The sequence below is a fragment of the Ctenopharyngodon idella genome, chromosome 8 (genome assembly GCF_019924925.1).
Source record: "Ctenopharyngodon idella isolate HZGC_01 chromosome 8, HZGC01, whole genome shotgun sequence".
NCBI lineage: Eukaryota > Metazoa > Chordata > Actinopteri > Cypriniformes > Xenocyprididae > Ctenopharyngodon > Ctenopharyngodon idella.
In genome coordinates, this window is record NC_067227.1 from 34,784,177 (window position 1) to 34,805,357 (window position 21,181).

Below are 21,181 nucleotides of genomic sequence, written 5' to 3' on the forward strand. Positions count from 1 at the left end.
GTCATGACTGGCTGATGACATCACTAGAACACAGACGATCTTAAACCCTTGTGACTATCCTGAGCTGTGTAGTTAGTCAGGACAACTATAAGATTATAAGAATGTGTTATTGGGTTTCAGTCATGATGAATTTATTGGAAAATGTCCAATAACAGGAAGCTTACCGAGATAAAGCAGGCAGTCATCGGCTCTCATGAGAATAAAACAGTCTTCATCTCATGTGTGCGGACATCATTTTAAACAATTTTTACATAAGTACTATATACCAATCAGGCATGACATTATGAGCACTGACAGGTGAAGTGAATAACACTGAGAATCTCTTCATCACAGCACATGCTAGTGGGTGGGTTATATTAAGCAACAAGTGAACATTTTGTCCTCAAAGTTGATGTGTTAGAAGCAGGAAAAATGGGCAAGCGTAAGGATTTGAGTGAGTTTGACAAGAGCCAAATTGTGATGGCTAGACGACTGGGTCAGAGCATCTCCAAAACTGCAGCTCTTGTGGGGTGTTCCCAGTCTGCAGTGGTTGTAATGTTTAATGTTATGTTAATTATAGACACTAGGGGGCAGGAAAACATAGTTAAGGGTTTTGGGGAGGGACAACTGGAAAGAAGTAGTTAAGTGTGTTGAAATGCATGTGTGAAGTGGAGGGAGACTACTGGAGGAATAAAATGTGTTAATTCCTACACCAGCCTCTTATCTCTGATTAAGATAAGAACATTATACTAGCGACGAGGAAAATATGGCAAACCAGATATTACCTGCTTTTCCCCAAATTGTCGTGCATGATGACCACAGCACTGTAGGTGTAAGATGGAAAAAATGGCTACAACAGTTTGAGAATTTTCTACTGGCCATGGACATCAAAGATGACACAAGGAAATGGGCAATGCTCTTACACTATGCTGGAGATGAAGTTCAGGATATATTTGACACACTATCTGAAACAGGCCAGGCTAAAGACTACACTGTTGCTGTTAACAAGCTCAATGAATATTTCTCTCCGAAGGTAAACACTGCATACGAGATGTACATTTTCAGAGAGGCTTCTCAGAAAACTGGAGAATCGCTTGACGCTTATACGAGGCTGAGACAATTAGCTGCAAAGTGCCAATTCACTGACATTGACAGAGAGATCAAGACTATGATTATTCAAACGTGTACATCAAGTAAACTTCGGCGTCAAGCACTTCAGAATCCTGATTTGACTTTGACTGATATGTTAGTCATTTGGTGGTGGCAGAGGTGCATAGAACAAAAAACTGTGCTGCAAATTCCCAAGATTTAATGGCCGTATCCAGTGCAAGTAATCTTGTCAAGAAAACATGTTTTAACTATGCTGGAGCTTTCCCACATCTTCAGGGGAGATTGTGCCCAGCAAAAGGGAAAATATGCCATTCATGTCGAAAACAAGGGCATTTTGCTAAATGTTGCCGTTCAAAGCCACAGGGAGGCGCCAAAACCAAACGACAGCTTCATTTGGTTCAAAATGCCAGCTGTTGCATCTAAAGAGACATACCTCTACACAATTTCAGATGTTAAAAAAAAAACTCCTCACACAGACATTAAAATCAGAGGCAGAAAAATCAGAGCAATGTTCGATACAGGAGCGAGTGTCAACATTCTAGATGGAAAAAACATTCAAGACTCTGTGTGATAAACCTGTCCTAAGTAAGACAGATGTGACTATTTTTGCATATGCTTCCCAGATGCCTCTGCCTGTCCTTGGAAAATTCACAGACGTACTTGAAACAAAGTCACGATTTCTTTTCTACAACAACTTTTTACGTTCTTAAGGGAGGAAGTACCACATTAGCTACGATACTGCTTCTCAGCTAGGTCTTATCAAAGTAGTGAACAGAGTGCAGTCCAAACAAGACATGAACGTGCAAACTCCTCAGGTGCCTATTCACATTCCCCACAACACGCCCAATGTGAACTGCCTTCTTAGTACGATGACCTCTTCCAAGGCGTTGGCAAACTAAAGGACTTTCAAGTTAAACTTCACATCAATAAATCTATCACACCAGTCAGTCAGCCGCATCGTAGGGTCCCCTTTCACATCAGGAAACGTATAGAGACTGAGCTTACATGACTGGAACAGCTGGACATTATTGAAAAGGTGGACAGGCCAACGCCATGGGTGTCCCCTATTGTTGCAGTGCCAAAACCAAAGGATCCGGACGCTGTTAGGATCTGTGTGGATATGCGCTTACCTAATAAAGCCATTGAAAGAGAAAGACATTTGACTCCTACAGTTGATGATGTAATTCATGCATTAAATGGAGCCAGGTACTTCTCCAAACTTGATTTAAATTGTGGGTACCATTAGTTGGAACTAGAACCAACCTCAAGATACATTACCACTTTTTCCACTCATGTAGGCCTTAGATGCTACAAGCGACTTAATTTTGGCATATCCTCAGCTGCTGAACTTTTTCAGCATGTCATATGACAAGCCTTAGATGGAATCCCAGGGGGAATCAATCTGAGCGATGATATCCTGGTGTTTGGCAAAACACTGCTGGAGCATGATGAAGCTTTGAGAAACACATTCCAAAGGCTAAAGGAAAAAAACTGACGCTGAACAAGGCAAAGTGTGTGTATAGGCAGGCATCACTGGATTTTTTCGGATACACATTCTCTGATGGAGGCTTCTCACCTGTCCTTACAAAGCTCAAAGCACTTCAAGAGGCTGCTCCACCCAAAAACGTCAATGAAATGCGGAGGCATGGCAAATTACAGTGCTCGCTTCATCAAAGCCTCCATTACGCAGCCACTCCGTGAACTCACAAAAAAGCACACAATCTGGGCATGGTGGCAAACTCATCAAGATGCATTCCAGAAGCTAAAGCAAAGTCTCAGCAGTGACACTGTCATGAGTTATTTTGACCCTAAAAAACAGACTGAGCTAGTCATGGATGCAAGTCTAGTTGGCTTAGGGGCAGTGTTAGCCCAAAGAGACTCTCCTCATGAACCAGCTCAGGTGGTGAGCTATGCAAACCGTGCACTCTCTGATACTGAACAAAAAATATTCCCAAACTGAACGCGAGGCTTTGGCCATTGTCTGGGGATGTGAACATTTTCATGTGCATCTCTATGGAGCACAGTTTACTCTGGTAACTGATCACAAACCGCTTGAATGGATATTCAACAGGAATGGAAGAGGTAATTGAATAAAAGAGTGGGAAAAGCAGGAGAGGCTCAAATAACACTAGCAAAATTAAACTAAAGTTTTGTTGTGCTTGTGTTAAAGCAGGTGGGAGTGTTTGTTTACCGATGGATTTTGCATGACTGGGTTGTAATGGGGATATAGGGAATAAACAGACCTGTATTACAGGTTCTCATAACGAGACACACCATATGTCGAGTATACCATGACATTTTGTGCTTGTCACTACTGAAGTATGTTTTGTAACAATCTTTGTTGGAGGATTTTATCAGTAATGTCATATTTTGGATAATACTAAGGACAGTGACACAAGGGGACTGAAATGGATGAGGCTATACATGAGGGGGGGTCTGAGCTAGTTTTTCTAGTGTTTCTAGTATTTTATAGTGGCTGAGACATTGGTGATGTTAAAAATCATGCTGGTAGCTGGACCAGAGAGAGAATAATGATCTCTTCAACCAAACAGGTGAAGCACAGACATTGTGAAGAAAATGTTTGGTTTCTACAAAAGATACAGTCTTTCTCAACATCTGTCCAGAATGAGAGTGAGCAGATGATCTGACTGGCTTCCTTCGCTATCTCAACATTCATCCAAAATAAGACAAAGATGCAAATGTAGATCAATGTTACCTATATGAATGGGTCGTGTCTTCAGATTTTCATTGGTGAGAAAAAAAAAAAGTATGAAAATGAAAAGTTATCAATAGTCTCAGGAGATCTGACATCAAAATGTGAAAAATTCCAGAATGAGAACTCCACTATAATTATTTTCATTTTCATTGAAGAAAGAACATTTACAGGAAACATGTTTTACTCTATCATCAATGATGCAGATATGCTTTTCCTTCACCGAACCATCAAATGTTGTTTTTGGAAGCAATACACTTCATTACTTTATATTGATTAGACAGAGATTAACATGCAAAACATTTCCTGTAAATGTTTTAGTGAAAAAAAAAACCTTGTGCTTTTGAAACATCAACAAAAAAGCTAGTTAATAGAGTAAATGAACCCTAAAGGATGTCCAAGGATGCCCAGTAGATTTTACATAATGTAACCCCCAAACATTATTTCTTGTCAACTAACAATAACAATCTTTTCGTGAGGAAATATAATGATATAAATGGGGCTGAAGAAAAGAACAAGGAGGATAAAATACAGCATTAACACAGATCTTGCCTATTCCAAACATTCATCGTGTGAAAACATGCAGCTGGTTCAGGACTCATTACAGCTGGAATGATTGTAAAGCCTTAAGCAAAGACACTAGCAAGATTAAACATGTTTTATGAAGTGCTTGTGTTAAAATAGGCAAGATTGTCTGTTTACTGATACGAAACACTGGTTAGTGTGACTGGGTTGTAATGGGGATATTTTGTGCTGGGATCTTAGGGGAATTCATAAACACACCTGTATTATTTACAGGTTTATCATAGTGGGACACATCTGTAATTAATGAGTCATGAGTCATATTGTGCTTAAGTACTGAAGTGTGTTTTGTAACAATATTTCTTGGAGGATTGTATCCGTAATTAGAGATCCTGTTGGATGGTGATTTGAATCTCACTAAAGACAGTGAAAAGGGGGAGTAAACTGGGGGCTGGAAAGGATGATGTGATACATGAGGGTGGTCTGAGCTGGTTTGTGCACTAGTGCTTTTCTAATATAATAGCTGAGATATTGGTGAGTCAAACTTGTGCTGGTAGAAACTTTAGCTGGCCCCAAAAGAGAGAGCCGATAATCTCTCTTCAACCAGCTGCTCCAGAAGATCCCTGATGTCAGCTAGAAAACAAAGAAAACACACACAAATTCCACAGAATAACAGAGTAAAGCAAATGTAACTGATTTAATTTAGTTATGGTTTGATGATTTTTAAGACATCCTGGTCTTTGTCCATCACAGAAGCTTCTAGTGTTCCTAGTGTACATCACTGAAGCAGAAACAAGACACACCCACCTCATTCATACATGCTGGGGAACACATTATGTGCCAAATATTCATTAAAATCAGTGAAATACTGTTGACGAAATCGAACAGTGATATTTCCCTGTGATATCGAGGCACATCTCGGTTTGGTCTGTACTTTGTTCTGTCCCATCAGGATCAGAAACCAGCAGAAAAGTGAATCTACCATTTTTACAAACCTGTTAGAAGGTAATAGAAAACAAGATTGTTTAGGCATTCGAGGCATTGTGATGGTGTTAAAGTTCTCGGCTGACTTTTGTTGGTTCAATCTACCTGCAACAAATTTGATCAAGACAAAAATGCAAATTCTGTCATCATTTACTCACCCTCATGTCATTCCAAATCCCCAACTTTTCTCACCTTAAACAATGCTCTCAGCTCAATGGCTCAAGAGCTTTCAGGCAATGGAAATCCATCTGTAAAACAAGCCCATCACACTCCTCTTAGGCTTCACTCTTGAAGATGATTAATGTAGACAATAAAAGAAGACTTTGCAAGCTGAAGAATCTTTCTTCTGTTGGAGTTCAGCAAAACAGAGGTTTGTCCAAATGGCTGCCTGTTTCCTTGAGTTCCCACTCGAGTTTATGAAATACAGATGACCACTGTCAAATGGACCACATAGAAGTGCCACACACAGTCATGTGAGTAAATAAAAACATGAGAATATAGTTGTATATAGTTACACAGTTGTCGGAGCGTCTGTCTATACGTCTCTGAACGTAGTTGTGGTAGAGATAACCCCTTTCAACTGGACCATACCAGAGAATTTTCAAGTACATACATTTCAGTACATGAAAACCAAAAAAAAAAAAAAAAAAAGTTACCATATTTATTTCAAAGTAATTAGAAATTACAGACAGCAGTTACAGCCGAACACGTTGCTGTATGCCATCCGCGCATGTGAAGTTCCGATACCAAACACACTGCTGTACGCCATCGGCGAATGCATTGCTGAAAGCCATTCGCGCATGTGCTCCGATGCCGAATGCGTTTCTGAATGCCATTCGCGCATGTGCTCCGAGAGTGAACACATGGCTGGATGCCATCGTCGCACGTGCTCCAATGCCAAGCACGTCGCTGAATGCCATTCACGCATGTGCGCCGAGGGTGAACACGTGGCTGGACGCCAGCGGCGCATGTGCTCTGATGCTGAATGTGTTGCTGAATGCCATCCACGCATGTGAAGCTCTGACGCTAAACACGTGACATCTCTGCATGTGGTCGTGGCAGAGACAACCCCTCTCAACTGGACCACACCAGAGAAGTGTCAAGTACACACATTTAAGTAAATAAAAAACACAAAAATCGCTTAACATATTTATTTAAAGTAATCAGATATTACAGATAGCAGTTACAGCCATATACGCATGGCTGGACTCCATCGGCGCATGTGGTCCAACGCCGAACACATTGCTGAATGCCATTCGCACATGTGCGCCAAGGGCGAACACATGGCTGGACACCAGTGGCGCACGTGGTCTGTCGCAGAACGCGTTGCTGAATGCCATTCGCGCATGTGCGCCAAGGGCGAACACATGGCTGGACACCAGTGGCGCACGTGGTCTGTCGCAGAACGCGTTGCTGAATGCCATTCGCGCATGTGCGCAGAGGGCGAACACATGGCTGGACACCAGTGGCGCACATGGTCTGTCGCAGAACGCGTTGCTGAATGCCATTCGCGCATGTGCGCAGAGGGCGAACACATGGCTGGACACCAGCGCCGCATGTGCTCCGACGCTGCACGCATTGCTGAATGCCATTCGCACATGTGCGCCGAGGGCGAACACATGGCTGGACACCAGCGCCGCATGTGCTCCGACGCTGCACGCATTGCTGAATGCCATTCGCACATGTGCGCCGAAGGTGAACACATGGCTGGATGCCATCGCCGCATGTGGTCCGTCACAGAACACGTTGCTGAATCCCATTTGCACATGTGCTCTGACGCCGAACACATTGCTGAATGCCATTCGCACATGAGCTTCGACGCCGAACACATGGCTGTGCACCATCTGCACATGTGGTCCGAACACGTTGCCATATGCCATTCGTGCATATGAAGCTCCAACGCTAAACTCTTGACCGTACGCCATCTAAACAAATGATCCGACTGAGTTCCTTCTCTTTCTTGATGTGCATCTGAAATGAGAGAGAGCAGACAAGCCACTTTAATATATAAGGTCAAAACGTCATCAGATTCTTATTGGCCAGACGAAAAATATGCATCCAATGAAAAGACAAAGATCTCAGGAGATCTGACGTCAGAAGTTGGAACAATTCCAGTAGGGGAACTCCAGACCAACACTGAAATTTTCATTTTCATTGAAGAGAGAACATTTACAGGAAACATGTTTCACTCTATTCGTTGTGTTATTTGTATCAGAAATGCAGAATATGCGTGTCCTTGATCGAATCGTCACTTCATCGAATCGTCATTTTTTTTTGGAAACAATACACTTCAGAACTTTATATCCATTAAACCGGGATAAACAGATAAAACATTCACTGTAAATGTTTTAACGATAAGGACTCATCGCTTCCTGAAGTCAAAAATTATTCCTATTAAGCTATAATAACAGTAACTTACAGTAATTTCAAAAACATCTTTAATTGTGTAAACATCTCTATTTGGAAGAACATTCATGCTTTGCTGGAATACTTGAAGCTTATTTGATGTGCAATATACAGTATGTCAATCCACTGAATTCATACCATCAGCAGTAGATGAGAAGCCCATCGTGACATCAGCCACTGTGGCAGACAACTCTAGGGCACTGACCATAAAACTGTAGCAAGTATATCAGTTTATAAGATGATTTTTAAGATGGGAACAATTCAGTCCTCAAAAGAACAGCAATGAGGTACAAGTTGAATGAGAATACTCAATGCAAAGAGAATATGACTGCACACTCTCTTAAGTACATTTATTACCAACGTTTCAGCACAACAATTAGCCTGTCAATGTATAATTTCTTACAAAATGGAGAACAGCATAGAGATGATAAAATCACATTGCCAAAAAAAAAAAAAAAAAAAACCCAACTTGGTTAGTTCAAATTAAAATTATGTCATTAATTACTCACCCTCTTGTCGTTCTACACCCCTAAGGCCTTCGTTCATCTTCAGAGCACAAATTAAGATATTTTTGATAAAATCCGATGGCTCAGTGAGGCCTCCATTGACAACAAGATAATTTACACTTTCAGATGCTCAGAAAGCTACTTAAGACATATTTAAAACAGTTCATGTGACTACAGTGGTTCAACCTTAAAGTTATGAAGCGACGAGAAAACTTTTTGTGCGCCAAAAAAAACTAAATAACTTTTCAACAATATCTAGTGATGGCCGATTTCAATACACTGCTTCGAAGCTTTACAAATCTTTTGTTTCTAATCAGAGATTCGGAGTGGCAAAGTCATGGGATTTCAGTAAACGAGGCTTCATTACGTTGAAAGTGTTTTGAAATTTCAATGTTTCACCACTGGGGGGCGTGACTTTGGCAGTTTGATATGCTACCCGAACCACTGATTCGAAACAAAAGATTCGTAAAGCTTCGAAGCTTCATGAAGCAGTGTTTTGAAATTGGCCGTCACTTGATATTGTTGAATAAAGTCATTTTTGATGCACAAAAAGTATTCTCGTCTCTTCATAACATTAAGGTTGAACCACTGCAGTCACATGAACTGTTTTAAATATGTCTTTAGTAGCTTTCTGGGCATCTGAAAGTGTTAATTATCTTGTTGTCAATGCAAGCCTCACTGAGCCATCGGATTTCATCAAAAAATATCTTAATTTGTGTTCTGAAGATGAACAAAGGTCTTATGGGTGTAGAACCACATGAGTAATAAATTATATTATTTTCATTTTTGGGTGAAATAACTCTTAAAATCAAAATCTGCATGTAAACCATGTGGTACCAAAGTTTTTAATTTATGTAGAGAACAGCTCAAAAATAAAATAAAAACTAAGCTAACCAGGAGCAAGTTAATATAAAGGGGATACATTATGTGAGGGCCAGATGAACTGAATCGAACCAAATGAGGAAACAAGAGGACAGGGCAGGATCTGACATGACAGGCTCAGGCATGTGGTTTTAGCGTTGAACAGGAATTTTACTACCAAATTTTGACGTCAGATCTCCTGAGATCATCATCATCATCATGTTACTGTTTATTGGATATTTTTTTTCTTCTTGCCAATGAAAATCTGACACCTGTTTGAAGACACGTCCCATTTATATAGGTTATAGCAATGGTTTGCCCTTGGGGAAGGTATAGGAATGCTTTCTTTCAAAACGTACATACTCATATCATCTATATACCTGCTTGATTCAGCTATATTCAACTTGGTTAACATGTTCTCTACTGTGTTTAACTGGAGAAAACTAGGTTAAGCTGTTTCTCAAATATTTTCAGCTGTTAGGATATTTAGAAGATGGGCCCATTGCACAGACAAGATTAGACCTTAGCTCAATTTAAGTGGCTTTTGTAAACGTGCCTTAGAAAAATCTCAAGACATCTCAAGACAAAACAATGGGACTGACATATTTTAAGACATATCAGTGCAAGTTGTTTTTAGTTAAAACAGCTCAAGCATGCATTTTAGTCTGTGACTAACTTAAGCCTTGTCGGTGAAACTGGCCAATAGTTCTCAACCATTCCGAAGATATAAATTTCAACCATTCAGTGTCTCAGTAAAAAAGGATACAACGATATGATAATAGTATTGAACGATGCTGGAATGATACATCATCTTCAAGACCCCTACGACGATTGATTTACAGATACAGTTGGGGTTTAATAAAAGAACAGAGAGGGTAAAGTACAGAAATGTTGACATAATTTGTACATTTTTTTTGTGTAACCTTAATAGGCAGAACAGATGGAAATGCTGACTTTAGCCAGAGTGTTCTTTGTTGTTGTTTGGCGGTTTGGGCAAATTCCAAACAGCGTTTTTACACCCTTGAAGGGCACTTTGGGAATGGGACACCATTTATAGGAGTGTTCCAAATGAAAGCAGCTGAATCCCTTCACGAAGGGCCCTTCCACCGGTCCATTAACGAAGGCATTTCAAGGAAGTAATGTAATAATTTATAGTCATGTTCTGCCCTTCGGAGTGAGTAGGGCACTCACTTCCGGTTGAAATGTGCCGTCTGTGATATTGTGGTTCGTCTAAACAGGTGTCAGATTTTTATTGGCAAGAAGACATCCAATGAAAAGTCATCAATGATATCATGTGCCAGAAAAAAATTCCAGTAAGGGAGGAACTCCAACAACAAAATTATTTTAATTGAAGAGAGAACATTGACGCTTCACTCTATTCTTTTTTGTTTTTTATCAGAGATGCAGAGTATGTTCTTCCACTTGGTTTAATACACTGCCTTGTAGTTGATTTGAACCTTTTACACAAAAAGTAACGTTTAAACAAAAAATGTAAATGTAAACCTCAGTAAAGAAAATACAAAATCAAACAAGACATTGAAAAACCAAAGATAAGAATTACTGTCTTCTCTATTCACAATTATTTATTGTTCAACTGGAAAAGCTAGTTTGACAGTTCAAGCCCTCTGGTGATCTCATGACACCCTAAAAAAACATAACACTCTACAATAAGGTCCTATTACTTAACATTAATGCATTAACTAACATTAACTAACAATGAGTAATTCATTTGTTACAGTATTTTAATCTTTAATGTTTAATAAAAAAATACAACTGTTCATTGGTTCATGGTCGCTCAGTTCTATTAAATAATAGGCCTATTAACAGATCGTTTTTGATATTTGAATATTAGTAAATATTAAAATGAACTTAGATTAATAAATGCTTTCGAAGTATTTTTCATAGTTCATTAACCAATGTTGTTAACTAATGAAACCTTATTGTAAAGTAGCCTATACCAAAAACAAAATGTTTTCCTAATGAAACACGATGTTGCCCATTTGATGTTACCCCCTTTGTTTATTATTGATCTTATATATGATATAAATGTGGTTTAACAAAAGAACAGGGAAGGGGGAAAAGGCAGGATATGTTATCGGCCTGTATTCAAAACATGAAACTAGTTGGTTCATGACTCATTACAGTAGGCTATTTTTCCATGCGATTAATCTGGAATGTTTGCTTTGTCGTTTCTTCACATTTAATTGAATGAGCTTATTTTATCTTAGGTCATTAAAAAATAAATGCCTACCAAATATGTGGCATATTGAACATGAAAGCTGTGAGATTTCATAGGTATTAGGTGCCTTGTGCATGCAACTAAACATGTAATGACTACCGATAATTTAGAAAATTTAGATATTTAAAATGGGTCCAGTGATTAAAAGCCCATAAAAAGTTAACTAAAAAAAAACAAACAAACAAAAAAAACAAAACAGCAGATTACCTGCAGAGCTTCGAGTGTGTTGAACTCTGGTGAACTCAAATGATATTTTAAACAGTTTTCACACAGGGACAGTTGGGCTCATTCGTGAAACACGAACAGAACGAATATTTGTGTAAATCGTTCATAAAGCTGTTCTGACGTAAATTTTAGGATTAATTAAAGTCTTAGTATTTTCAAAATGTACAAAAGAAATTTCCACCTGCTCCCTGCCAAATTCACCCAAAAGTTTTAGCTTCAACTCGATCTCTGATATACCTCAGCGACTACTAGTGCTGGGAAGATAAGTATGGATGGGTGCGTGTTGTATTTATTTATTTGTTTGTTTGTCCATGAGAATTGAAAACTGTTCAACTTTGGATAACACGAAAAGAAAAAAAAGAAAAAAAAAAACTTTGGGTAAAACGCAGCGCTTGTCACTGTCACTTTTTACCCAGCCGTCCAATCACAGTGGAGATGGGGCGGGACAAATACCTCACTGACCAACCAACCATTCTCCGTGTACGACTGAACAACAATGGAGAAGTTAAAATGGATATTGTTAAATTTTTATATTCAGTAATTGTTAATAAAACAATATAGCAACAGATTACTGGTATATCATCATCATAGCAACCAGAATGTGAAAAACTCTGCGCCTCCAAAGCGCCACCATCTGGCTGTTTCCAGAAGAGCGCCTGGCATTTTTTAGCAGGTCTTATTTACATAACTCCGAATTTACTCATATATTTAAAAAAGTTTCATGAATGAGGCCCAGTGTGTTCCTGGAACTCATGGTTCTAGTAACATCAGTGTTTGATTCCCTACAAATGGGGTGTATGGGGATTATTATTTTGTGATTCCTATGCAAGGTTGTTTACCAGTTGCTCATGTAACACGTATTCCATTTGGAAGGTATCATAAATTAAGAAATATTTTTTAAAGCATTAGTTTTTGATAAACGTTCATTTATAAATTACCTTTCTGTTGTTGTTGTTTTTTTTATTATTATTATTATTTACTGCATAAGTAAAGTAAGTCCTTTTTCATCTTGTCCTACTACATTAGAAATGTCAATTTTTGACAATTTCTTATGCAGAATCGGAGCTGATAAAATGTAGAGCTAAAAGGCATGTATACTGTAAAAGCATGTGAAATTGAACAAACATTGACAATATTGCTGTAGGTGTTTCCATTGGTAATCTCATCATACTGCTACAGTAAATGAATGTCTTTTGGTCACTTCAAATCACTGTCAGTGAACAACCCCTTGAAAACACAGAAACAGACTGTACATTTGACCGTATGATGCATTTTGTACACTAAATAACTAGCATTTCAAACATCTCTCCTCCATTGCCTGATAATAAATAAAATCAATCAAATACTGATTTTTGTTATTTTGTGTGTTAATGTGTAAATTCATCACCTAAAGTTTGACATTTGTCTCTAGTCCAGACCATAAACACATCTGCTGTAATAACGACATGATTTGTCTGGAAATTATTAACGGCCATAAAACAAAATCACATCAAACAAAACTCAAAATGGCACAAAATTTACTTTAAAATCAAAGATGTAGAAGACAGGTACGCAAGTACTTTGCTACACTATAAATTTCATCATTTACTCACTCTCATGTCATGTCAAACCTTTTTTTCTGTTTACCACAAAAAAAGATATTCCAAAAAATAAGTCAGTGGAGTCCAACAGTCTCTCAAAACATCTTCTTTTGGGTCCACAGAAGAAATCATACCGGACTGGACTGATATGAAGGTGGGAAAATAATGACAGAATTTTCATATTTGTGTGAACTATCCCTTTAAGGCAGCATTGCTCCTTTTTTCTACATTCAGTAAGTACACTAATCAAGAGTTCACAGATCTAATAAAGACAAGATCTCTGTATCTCTGTATTTACAGTCTGACATTAAACACTGCAGGATCAACACATTTGCAGTAAATTCATCCAGCCACAAGAGGGGGCCATCTCACTTCTAGTACTTGAAAAACTAATCTAATCCTGTCTTAATCTAATCCCAGTCTGTGAAACCGGGCCTCAGATTATTATGCTGATGTGGTTGGAATGACTCATGGTTGGCTGGTTTAAGCTGGTCTGCCAAGCTGGTGTTCAACTGGTTTTATCTGGTTGGTCATCCTAACCATCTTAGATCGGCCTGACCATGTGAAGAAGTGGCCAAAACTCCTCTAAATCCAGCTGTGATCAAGCTGGAAGACCAGCTCAGATTTGTCTGGTTTTAGCTGTTTTGTTTTCAGCAGGAATATACTTTACTGGATGTCTACAACTACTAACCAGAGAACAGGACAGTAAACATGAATGACAGGAATGAAAGCGAGGCTGTGAGAGAATGAACTACATTGAACACACACACAAATCCCAAAGAATAAACCAGATATCACTGATTAGCTTTATCAGGGGTTTAGTTACGGTCTCTGGCAATCTCCTTCCAGCTTAATGCTCTTCAGATGTTTTGTGATGTGTCTGTCGATGGCTCACAGAAGCTTCTGGAAGGTTCCCCATCAATAATGTGCTAAGCAGAAACAAGACACACACACCTCATTCATACATGCTAAGAAACACATTATGTACCAAATGTTCATTAAAGTTAATGAAATACTGTTGTAGAAATGAAGCACTGTTACTTCCCTGTGATAGCGAGTGATGGATCTGCGTTTGCTGAATGGAGTCTTTTGTCCCACAGAAGAAAGTTCGATAAAAGCATCTTATTCTACTTAACATCATTTCATCTGTTCTCCAAAAACCTACCTGAATTTATTCCATTAGCATAAGAGCCATTGTGAGGGAATGAAATATTTGCAGTGAAATCAAGTCAAGTCACCTTTATATAGCGCTTTTTACAATGCAGATTGTGTCAAAGCAGCTTTACGGTGATTTTGGCTGCACAGCAGCTCCAGAAGAAAATGAAAATAAAATGCAGTTTCTTTTCCCTTTTACGTTCATACCAATGAAATCGATCACCATGAGGCAAACCACATCAAACACTGACTGCTGTCCAAACGCGTTTGAGTTACAGCACCAGGACTGAATCAACCACCATTAGAAGGTGATTTCCAAGCCGAAGTGGATCTTTAAGACGATAGATGAAAGACGAAGATGCAAGCTGAAAGATCTTCTCTCTTCTGTTGAACTTTAGCGATACTGAAGTTTGTCCAAATGGCTGTAGTTTCTGATGCCAGTTTCCATATAGACATTCAGACGGCCGCTGTCAACTGGACCGCACCAGAGAAGTGTTATGCATTCGAGTAAGTAAAAACACCAAAAAAAGTCACTTTTTTTTTTTTTTATTTCAAATTAAGTTATAGTCATTGGTTATAGTCAAACCATCTCTGCACTTGAAGGAGGCACTTCTCTGAGGTTGAGGAAGTGTAGCAATCTGCGGGCCTCTGAAACCAACTCGAACACACCTGAACCTATTTGATGCACAGTTCTCAGGTGTATCCAGCTAAACTCAGTTGAGAATAATTCAACCAAGTTAAATATACCTGAACCAATTTGGTATATAGATAAAATGAGCTTGCATGCTGTCAAACGAAGTTGTGCCGGTGCTTCACTGTGGTGATTGACTCAGGTGAAGCAAAAGACATGCTGAAGGAGACTGAATACGACTGGCTTCCTTGGAGGAGAGTATCCCAATGTGCTTGTACCACGTGGCGACAAAAGCTTATAAGTGGGATGATTTGATAATGCCGTCCAGACTCTTGTCCTACCTGGCAGAAATAAGGTCGTCCTGAAGAAGGCATGGTTTGACCAATCAGATAAAAGGGGTGTTTCAGCGCCGCCCACATGTGTGAATGAAATATCAAAGCCATAAACCGATTTGTAAATCACAACTGAAAAATAAGAAAACGGACCAAAAACTAATTTTTCGGAAAAATGAATAAACGGGCCGTCTTTTCATTTCTCGTTAATCCATTCCAAATAGAAATGGTCAAAACGTACACGGACCCTAGATCAGTGTTGGGTAAGTTACTTCAAAAAAGTAATTAATTACTAATTACATCATCAATGTTGTATTTAAAATACTTTTCTAATTACTCTGTCTGAAAAGTAATTTATTTACTCAATAAGTAATTCAACTCATTACTAATTACTTCTTAAAATCCCTATAAACCTTGACCAGATAGACAATACAAAGGAAACTCTTTTAATAATTTAAATATGAGTCAAACATGGAATAGTTTAGCCTTTTATAGCTTTTTAAAACATTTTAGCTTTATCAAAATATACTATAATAAATTAGTAATAAATAGGGATGTCAGGATACCAAAATCTAGTAGTCGGTACCGATACCACCAAAAGTGCACCGAACTCGATACCAAAGTCGATACCACGATAAAAAAAAAAAAAATTTAAAGATACAAATAAAACCATGCTATATATTTTTTCAGATAGGTTTAATAGTAGTTTTACTTAAATAAAAATACCACAGAAATTAAATAATCAAATATAAAATAGTAAATATAGAATATAGCATAGTCATAACTGTATAAATTAAATATAGATTAATCCTTATTAAAGCTTTTCTTTTGTTGCTTGATTATCATTTATAATACAGACAGTATGATTTAAAGGCTGCTGTCACTAAGACCTAATTGGACTGAGACAATATGCTGTTACACATGCTGTTCACATTCACATAACCAACGCAAATATACGCCAAGACGGGCATTTTTAACATAACTGTGTGTGTATTTGAACGTTTATGTGTAATAAACCGCGAAAATTTGACACTTGCGAGAGGCGGCTATGTGTGTGCGCTTTCAGGGTTTCTGCAGGTTTCATCAAATCTAATTTAATGCTTTTTAATGCCAATTTTTTAATTTTTAATGCCATATATATATTTCGCTAAATGTCGATAGATGACGTCATGCGGCAATTTGTTTGCTTCTCTGCTGCTACCCTTTTTGCTCACATATATTTTAATACAGCCAAATTCCCAATAAAATTGTTTAATCTATATATTTTTCTGTTTTTGTTGTCAGACTATATGAAATGGTGACTGAAACGCGGCCCATTAAGACTTCATACAGGGCTCGACATTAAGCCTTGTCATTCACTTATATGAGTAAAACAGTTGCTTGTCCGAAAGGAGAAAAAAAAATACAATTCATGTAAAATGTATAATTCATCTTTCATTTTAAATTCTTAAATTCGATCAATAAATTTAATTGGAATAAGACACTAAGGGCTGTTACCAATCAAATTAAATCATTTACAAATTTACAATAAAAAAAAAAAATACAATTGCATTAAATAATGTTATGGGATTGTAAGAAATGTTGGGGGGAAATGATACTTTTAAAAATTAAACTAAACCACCAGTAGGTGGCGTCAAGTAACCGTTTTAATAAGTGAGTCATTCATTCAAACGATTCATTCCAATTCATTCAAGAATGAGGCAGTTGTTTATGAGTGGGTCCTTGAATATTTGACTGAAAATGCTTCAAATTGCTGAATCATTCAGTAATGAAAACAAGGCCTGCATCTCAATGAACATTCTATCCATCCTAAATAGTATGTAACATTATTAATATTCAATACTATTTAGGGCGGATAGGGTGGATAGTATGCACATTGGGATGCAGGGTGAGTGTTGCGATATGGTTCTGCTGTGATCGTTGTTTGAAACTATTTTTGCTGCTAAAAGAGAACAAAAACAGTCAATGTTCCTTCTAAAATGTAAGTGACCGAATATTAACTATTTGTAAACTGAACTGTTGTATGAAATCAGTGTCACGTTTTTAATCGTGATGGTAGCCTATTTAGGAAAACAGAATTCTTGGTTGTGTGATATTGCTTAACTGTATCAAGTTATAAAAACTCCACATTTTGAATTTTTACCACAGTATGTTTAACTGAGTTTCTTTTTGTGTGAGCTTCGCTCATGTTTCCATTTCTCCTCAACAGAGCAACCTTGTGATCATCAGTACATTATACAGCCTATTATCATCCACTATCGATCACCACTTACACTAAATGTAATAAAAAAAATAAATAATTGATTTATTTTTTATTCTCGCGGTTTTTTTTTTTTTTTTTTTTTGTATTGACGTTTTAATCAGGTCCTTGTCCGGCCGGGCAAGTAAAATTCTCTTTCACTTGCCCCTTCAAAAAAATCCACTTATCCCAGACTAATTGACAAGTGTTAGTGCCGAGCCCTGACATCTGGTGGGTCTCGGAAGCTAGATCAGGTTAACAAGTATATTCGTCACAACGCGCTTTCATGGAAAAAAGTCGCGAAAGGGGTCTAAAAAGTCGCTAAGTTGGCAACACCGATGCAGCCTTTCATCTCCAGGTCCCAGCCCGCCGCTGTCCAAAACGGCGTTATGGCAATTACCAAACTGACTCCGTGTGTGTATCACACCAATGTACATATTTTACGACAGCAAATCAAAGTTATTAATTATGAAGGCTAAATTCAATATAAACTGGTAGTATTATTTTTCTTCAAAACTATCTAAAAAAATTTAATGCCTGTAGGAATAAAATGTAATGCTTTTTAATGCCATTTAAGGCCTTAATTTTCACAAAATCCATTTAATGACTTTTAATGCCCTGCGGATACCCTGGCTTTGGTTGAGAGCACACTGACTGAAGACCGTCTCTCAGAGAGCATGTGCAGTTTTTTTACTCCCTAGGACATAGCTTACATTTTACCGTAATGTTCCTGCCTACCTGTGTCAAAAAAGTGAAGTAATTGGAATATTTCCATTCAGCAAAACAGCCACTCGCTTCTGCCGACATCTTCAGACAGCGACTATGCTGTGAACTCACGCGCAACTGCACTACAGCTAACGATTTTAAAGAGGCAGCGTTCACTTTTACCTTTAGACGACAAATTTAGACTTTAAATTCAATATTGATTTAAACAGAACTGTTGAACTAATTTACAGTATGTAACTCAAGTACATAAGTAACCGTAATTAAATTACCTAAAAATGAACAGTAATCCCTTACTTTACTTTTTCAGTAACGCGTTACACCCAACACTGCCCTAGATACACCAATACAATCGATAACAGCCCAGACTTAGGAGAGCGATCATAGTCTCCTTTTACTTTTGTGGTACCTCACAAACCGACTTCAGTGCATTTCTCCACCTACTGGACTGGAGTGCGGAGAGAATACCACGGTTCGATACTAGCGTTTTAAAAACAAATAGTGCAGAGTTCTATACAAGAGGTAATTAAATGCATATGAATGTAAAATATATAGCCTATGTAGCGCCCCACTCCCTTAAACTTATGTGAAAGTTTAAGGGAGTTGGCCAGAGGAGAACTGGCCCCCCCGACTAAGCCTGGTTTCTCCCAAGGTTTTTTTTTCTCCATTTTAACACCAATTTGCCACTTGTCTGCCACCTGATGGAGTTTGGGTTCCTTGCCGCTGTCGCCTCTGGCTTGCTTAGTTGGACACTTGACATTTGACTTGACATTTGATATTCAACAGTGCTTTGATCTGCCTGCATTGACACTATTCTTTTAAGAGCTGCTATGCAGCCAAATAATGTACCAGTTATCAATGTAAAGCTGCTTTGACACAATCTACATTGTAAAAAGCGCTATATAAATAAAGGGGACTCGACTTGACTTGACTTGAAAGGGGCCCTGGATTCGTTTGTGGTTAGATCTCTCTAAATATTCTCTGATTATTATTAGCCTTGTTTCTGTAAACCTTTTCTCTGCTTTTGGTATTGCTTATTAACTTATTAAAATAACCACACCGTCTGTTAAATGAAATGGAAATTTGATTAGTTTACTTAAGGCAAATAGAATAAATAATAAATACAACAAAAAATAAAATATCAAGTTTTCCCCATTACAGATGCACAATAATAAAGTTTGCCCTCAAAATCAACAAATTACAGATACAACACTTTGTAGTTGTTCAATATAATGAGTAAAGTTGGACAACAAATGCAAAAATGTCTCAAATATTACTCAATATAAAAGTGGTGCTTAATATTCCAGTCCAACTAATCACCCAAATTGGTTTAACCAAACATCCAAAAGAGTAGACAGAAATTAATTTTCAATGTTCAAAATGGCCATAAACCAATTATGTACCCCGTTGCAGGCCTGATACGTTGCTGGGGTTCGTTGAGGCACAAAAACAACTTGCCGCTTCGCTCAATGAGCAAATAAAACAACAGCGGTCTTACCAGCGCTAGTCCGCGACCGCTCTCGTGTGACGCACTTTATTCACGAGGGAATTACAGTCCGGGAAGAAGGGAATGCAGATCGAGGAACCTGTCCATCGATACCAGAGGAACCACTGAGAAGTCCTGGTATCTCAGGGCGCTATCTGGGAGGTCTCCAGTGAATTCAGTTAGTAAAAGAAGCGATACGCGATGGTTTTCCACAATCAGTTAAATCAGTTCTCTTTTGGACAACTGCCATAGAATGGTATTTTTTTCACTTTAGTTCAATCTAGTTGCTCGATCATACAGCCATAACCTCTTCTTCCCCGTCGTCTGTCTCCGCCCACCTGTGCGTTCAACCAATCCCGTCACACAACAACCGCTAAGTACTTATAACAAATGAACATACATTTTTTCTTTTTCAATCAAAATGAACTTATACATACATTTAGGGGAAAACAATCCACATGAAATAAAAATATAAAATACAAAACAGTATTTAGGAAATGCTAACAAACCAAATTAATTAAATTGCAACTGGGCTTCATATATATATTTCAAGGTATTTTGAAATGATACGTGTATATCAGGGTCGTTTCCTCCGAGGAGGCAAGGGAGGCAGTGCCTCCTCAAAAAATTAGGATGAGAAAATAATCCATATTACAAAAATAAAACAATGCAAATATTACAAAATGGACAATAGAAAGTGTACAAGTCACTCGTTTTTCTAAAGGAACACCGTCCAACAGCGACACCCCAGGTAAAGTTACAGTGGGAGTCCACGTCTCTCGTGCCTCCCTTGAGCTCACAGAGAATGAACAGAGCCCCTAAAGCGTGCGGTGGGTTTGGTGGGGGGTGACAGAGAATGAATGGGGGAAAGTCACGTGAGAGGCAGTGCCTCCATCGAGCTATGATTGGATATGATTGGTTTGTTCGTTAAATCCTGCCTCGTTTACGTGCGCATTGTACGCATCAGTCTGAATGAACAAAGTGATGTAACCAATAGGAAGACTAATTAAAAAGTAAGTAAACAGCTCACCCACTTAGATATCACCGCTTTATGTCACGTCAAAATCAAACGTGAAAAACCTGAAAACATGATGACTGCAGGGGTTTTAGTGAGCAATCAGCTTGGTGAAATTAAAGGTACATCTTCGTGTCTGTGACAGAGTGTTTACCGAGCATGACTGATGATCCGAAATAAGTTGAATATTAAAAAGAACAGCTGAAAATCAATACACATATAAAATATATTGTTCAACCCTCTATGGTATGGTGTTGCCTCCAGGCAACATAGTCTTTTTTAGTTTGTTTTTAATAATTAAACCTCTTATTAAAAAAAACACAACTTGATCCTAGAGAATTAGTCAATTACAGGCCGATCTCAAATCTACCCTTTTCTGTCAAAAATACTAGAAAAGGCAGTATCATCGCAACTATGTTCCTTCTTGGAAAGAAATGGTATCTGTGAGGATTTCCAGTCAGGATTTAGACCGTAC

General features: G+C 38.2%; 1 protein-coding gene across 3 annotated transcripts in view; it reads right to left on the bottom strand.

Annotated features, from left to right (window-relative positions):
• The window catches only part of LOC127517455 (zinc finger protein 208-like), a 138,661-nt gene that overhangs the window by 73,747 nt on the left and 43,733 nt on the right, over positions 1-21,181 (bottom strand). The gene's annotated exons all lie outside the window — the stretch shown is intronic.